Below are 6,000 nucleotides of genomic sequence, written 5' to 3'. Positions count from 1 at the left end.
GAACACATATGTGAGAATGCTGTTCATTGACTATAGCTCAGCCTTCAACAACATTGTGCCCCACAAGCTGGTGGTTAAGCTCAGGGATCTGGGTCTCAACTCCTCTATGTGCAGATGGATCCTGAACTTCCTGACGGGCAGACCCCAGGTGGTGCGGATGGGCAACGCCAACTCCTCCTCACTGACTCTCAGTACTTGATCCCCCCAGGGCTGTGTGCTGAGCCCGCTCCTGTATTCTCTCTTCACCCATGACTGCCTGGCAACCCATGTCTCCAACACCATCGTTAAGTTTGCAGATGACACCACCATCATAGGCCTGATCTCTGACAATGACGAGTCAGACGATAGAGACGAAGTAATGTCACTGACTTCGTGGTGTCAGGAAAACAACCTCCAGCTCAAAATCAGCAAAACGAAGGAGATGATTGTTGATCACAGGAAGCAACGGCGGGAAGACCACGCCCCCATACACATCAATGGGATACTCACCAACTTCTACAGATGCACTATCAAGAGTATCCAGACCGGTTGTGTCACTGCCTGCTATGGCAGCTGCACCGCCCTCGACCGCAAAGCACTTCAGAGGGTGATTAAAACAGCAGAGAGCATCACAAGGTCTGACCTGCCATCCCTGCAGGATCTCTACACAGAGAGGTGTAGGATGAGGAGCAAACAGATCATTACTGATCCCAGCCACCCATGCCACGGACTGTTTACCAAGCTGCCGTCAGGCAGAAGGTACAGGAGTATTCAGTCCAAAACAAACAGGCTATGGGACAGCTTCTTTCCACAGGCTGTAAGGCTGCTCTACTCGGGAACCCCTCCTCCCTTCCACCCATAGTCCATGCACACCTGTCACTTTATATCATGCACACCTGTCACTGTATATCATGCACACCTGTCACTGTATATCATGCTCATCTGCCACTTTTACAATGCACTACAGTTGTATAGTTGTATAGTTATTATTATAGATGTTTGTTTTTGTATAATATTATTACTGCTTGATTGTGTTATCTTGTTTTTTAAAATTATAATTACTGTTACTTTTTAACTTTTAACTGTACTGTCGGGAGTAGGAAAACCAAGCATTTCAAAAAAAGAAACCTTTTGAACTTGAACTTTGAACTTGTTAACGTATTGTACTGTGCCAACCTGTGGCATCTCAATGGCGGTCCTGACAATGTAATTCTCCAGAGGAGACTTCTTTAGCCTATATACAGCTCCGGAAAAAACGCTGCACCTTTTTCTTTCCTTTCCAAGAGAGTCTAAAAGGAAGGTTTTGAGTGAGGAACAGAAGGGTTCAAATTAAGAGACCACTGCAAATTTAACACTTCTGTTCCTCACTCGAAACTTTCCTTTTCAACTTTTTTGGAAAGGAAAGAAAAAGTGGCCGTGGTCTCTTTTAATTTGGACCTGGATATACAATAGTTCAGTACAGAGAGTGGTTTTCTTCACAGTAACTGAACGACTTACGGTTGGTTCCATTCTTGCTGTGAAAAAACGTTGCTAGTTTGCATGTTTGCTGTGGATGATAGATAAAACATAGGTTTAGGTCTTCTGATTGATTCACAGTGCCCCTTGATTTATTTCCATATATTTACTCTATAGAGTTTCCTGAACATTTCCTACAATACATTCACTGCGGCGTATAGAATAGTTTTTTGTATGAGTCAATATGTATTTCATATCCATTGAGTTACATTGTGGCCAATAGGATCTAGGATGGGTGGAGTAAAATGCCAGCAACAATTGCAAATACACAGTGCTGCTTGATTTGTTTGCATATAATTATTCTATTCACTCTCCTGAACATTCTCTACAATCAATTTTTACAATATACACTAAGCAAAGTGTCAAAATCGATACATTTAATATGATTAAAATCGTGTTTTACCGCGGCAAAATCCGAAAATGTTATTGTTGCTACGGAATCTCTAATGTTGCCAGCATGACGCTAATGGTCACTAGTCATCTTCGTTTGTCTTGCGATCTCTCTTTAAAAAAATCTATAATTCTAGGCTACTAGAAGTCACATGAAAATTAAAAATGTTATGCGGATTGGATGTAGTTTGAGTCTATTAAGGTTTAAAGAAATATTTTGACATGGTTGAGTGTAAAAGAAAACTACTGTAGGATCTAAGAGTTTTTCCGACGTTACTCATCTCCGCGATGCCATGAGCTGTGTGCAAGGTAGCCAGTATTGATTGACCGTAAACCTCATTCTCCCGCAGACTCCATAAAATCGACCTGCCCAAGGCCATTAAAAATAGTCCAATTGTGTAGGAAACACCCCACCTGGCAACATTGTCAATTGGGAAAAATGTTCCTCCTACTGTCCCATTAGCTGCAGGGTTTCACTGGTATTGCGAGATTTTGGTAATCTTTGAGTTTTGAATTCAGGAAAAACCCTGTAGATATATAGAATGCCACCAGCCAAAGTAGCTAGTAAGAGTGACTGCGTAACAAGCCACAACCAAATTCAGAAATCCCAACTTTCCCAGAAGTTCCAGGAGTCACCCGCATTTTAATTGCAAATTATATACAATCTTCCGGAAATCTAATTTTTGGAGAGAGAGCGAAAGTTAAGGGCAGACTCACGAACCGCATACTGCATACTTGGCGAAGTACATACTTTTTAGTGTATAGTAGGTGTATGGTAGATTGATTGAGACATACAACTAATTCCTCATGAAACTCTACCTTGGGGGAATGGGGGTGAGTAGCCGGTGCAGCCACCTCCCTGAAATGACTTTCTTCAGGTTGGGATGTCTGCAAATTCTACCTGACGGGTGGGCGGGTGCCAATGTCAAGCCCTGATCACCTGATATGGTGTACACCTACCCACGCACCTTATCTTATATAAGTATACACCGATCAGCTATAACATTATGACCACCTGCCTAATATTGTGGAGGTCCCCCATTTGCTGACAAAACAGCCCTGAGCCATCAAGGCATTGACTTCACTAGACCTCTGAATGTGTGCTGTGGTATCTGGCACCAAGTCGTTAGCAGCAGATCCTTTAAGTCCTGTAAGCCTGACTGGTCTGCGGCTACGCAGCCCCATATTGCAACAAACTGCGATGCACTGTGTGTTCTGACACCTTTCTATCAGTACCAGCATTCACTTTTTCAGCAATTTGTGCGACAGTAGCTCATCTGTTGGATCAGCCTTCAATCCCCACGTACATCAATGAGCCATGGCCACCCATGACCATAGCGCCAGGTCATCTCTTTTCCCTCCTTTGACCACTTTTGAAATGTACTGACCGCCTCAGACTGGGAACACCCCACAGGGGCTGCAGTTTTGGAGGTGCTCTGACCCAGTCATCTAGCCATCATAATTTGGCCCTTGTCAAAGTCGCTCAGATCCTTGTGCTTGCCCATTTGTCTTGCTTCTAACACATCAACTTTGAGGACAGAATGTTCACTTGCTGCCTAATATAACCCACCCACTGATAGGTGCCTTGATAACGAGATCATCAGTGTTATTCATTACACCTGTGAGTGGTCATAATGTTATGAGTGATCGGTGTATATAAGTATCAGCACACATTGTGCAATCTATAAGTGTAATCTGTTGACCTCTTACATTCTCCCCATATTGCACATAGTTTATTTTTAGTACTCTATTTGTAGCTTTGTGTTTTCTTGTACTGTCAGGCTTTTTGCCAGACAGTCATTGCAAATGAGAAATGGTTCTCAATTGGCTAATATATAAGGTGAAATACATAGAAATGAAATAAAGTGATGAAAGAGTATAGATACAGCTGAATGTCTACAAATTGTATGTTTAAATTAAACTGAGTTAGTTGAACAAAGATGGTTTCTTACTGAGTAGCTTAATATTTCCTGTTGACATGCTGTTGAAAGTCTATTCATAGTTAACAGATCATCCATAGGGGCAAACTCAAAATAAGGTGTAATCCACTACTCATGTAAAAACCTGTAGTCTATTCATTTTGTGGCCGTTACACACAAAGTTGTAATTACATTGAGTTTCACTTTTGTATCTTCAGCCTTGTGCCCTTTCATGGACATCCCTCCCTGTCAACGGTTGTTTTTCAAACAATGACTGCATTTGTTTATTACTGGTTGGTAGAAACCTGGTCCAGTCCTGACTGTTCTACACTCATCTTTTCTGTATTGTAGAGGAAGACTACTTACTGCAAAAAAGGTACACTCATCATGTGTGTGTTTGTGTGCACAAAGAATATTTATTTTTGTGTGTATTTTACGCAGCATTATGTTTTGACTGTTATATTCTGGTGGTGAGTGTTATTTTACGCAGCATTATGTTTTGAATGTTATTTTCTGGTGGTGAGTGTTATTTTACGCAGCATTATGTTTTGAATGTTAGATTCTGGTGGTGAGTGTTATTTTACGCAGCATTATGTTTTGAATGTTATATTCTGGTGGTGAGTGTTATTTTACGCAGCATTATGTTTTGAATGTTATATTCTGGTGGTGAGTGTTATTTTACGCAGCATTATGTTTTGAATGTTATATTCTGGTGGTGAGTGTTATTTTACGCAGCATTATGTTTTGAATGTTATATTCTGGTGGTGAGTGTTATTTTACGCAGCATTATGTTTTGAATGTTATATTCTGGTGGTGAGTGTTATTTTACGCAGCATTATGTTTTGAATGTTATATTCTGGTGGTGAGTGTTATTTTACGCAGCATTATGTTTTGAATGTTATATTCTGGTGGTGAGTGTTATTTTACGCAGCATTATGTTTTGAATGTTTTTTTCTGGTGGTGAGTGTTATTTTACGCAGCATTATGTTTTGAATGTTATATTCTGGTGGTGAGTGTTATTTTACGCAGCATTATGTTTTGAATGTTAGATTCTGGTGGTGAGTGTTATTTTACGCAGCATTATGTTTTGAATGTTATATTCTGGTGGTGAGTGTTATTTTACGCAGCATTATGTTTTGAATGTTATATTCTGGTGGTGAGTGTTATTTTACGCAGCATTATGTTTTGAATATTATATTCTGGTGGTGAGTGTTATTTTACGCAGCATTATGTTTTGAATGTTATATTCTGGTGGTGAGTGTTATTTTACGCAGCATTATGTTTTGAATGTTATATTCTGGTGGTGAGTGTTATTTGCTTGCTACTTGTTTAACTCTTTCTCTCTTCCCCTTTTCTCACTTTCCTATCTACACTTATATTACTCCCTCCATAGAAGTCAACATGGTGGTGTCTGTCATATAAGATATTAACACCTTAGAAGACCTGAGAGTCTCTGGATACGGTCGTCCTCGACCCCGGCACGGTCTCCAGCTCCTCTTTTGGTTTGCCAAAAACTGTGTGCATTTTGACAACGACAACAACATGAGGGTACAGTGTGACCCGAGAGGAGGCGACTTTGGGTTTCACCACTTCGGCAACTTTGAAGGAATTCTCCCGGTTTTGAAGCAAGGTGGCAGGGAAAAGTACTTTGAGGTGGGCAACCTGAACACAGAGATGTATCCCAATGCCGACAACCTTCCACTCTTTGTGAAAGAGAGATACAACCTAGACAACCCACAAAGGAACAGGGACCGTGTCATTATTTGCCTGGACCAGAGTTATGTAACAGCCACCTATATGTATCTGTGCACACTGAGGGTGATATTCGGGGGAGGTTTGACCGTGAACATACCTACCGGGTGAGTCCAGGTCTAATGAAGATCATCCAGAGCTCTGATCTGGATCTGCAAACGTTTCTGGACCACATGGGACAACAAAGAGAACATCCTTCACCTGTGATGCAGTTACAAACAGGACCCCACACAGATTTCAATTTCTCTACCTTAGCGGCAGTTCTGATGATCGCCTTGTTGCTATATATATTCTGGTGGCAGTGATCTTGCAGAAATAGGAATCAGTTGTTGCTCATTATTCTTTAATAAAATAAGTCCATAGGTTATTTGCCATTGAGATCTTGTATAGTCAGGTAGGTATGATTATTATTATGCAGGACTACATGTTTGTTTCATTACTTCAT

This window comes from Esox lucius, chromosome 25 (assembly GCF_011004845.1).
Source record: "Esox lucius isolate fEsoLuc1 chromosome 25, fEsoLuc1.pri, whole genome shotgun sequence".
In the NCBI taxonomy this organism is placed as follows: Eukaryota; Metazoa; Chordata; class Actinopteri; order Esociformes; family Esocidae; genus Esox; species Esox lucius.
This window is presented reverse-complemented; position numbering follows the sequence as displayed.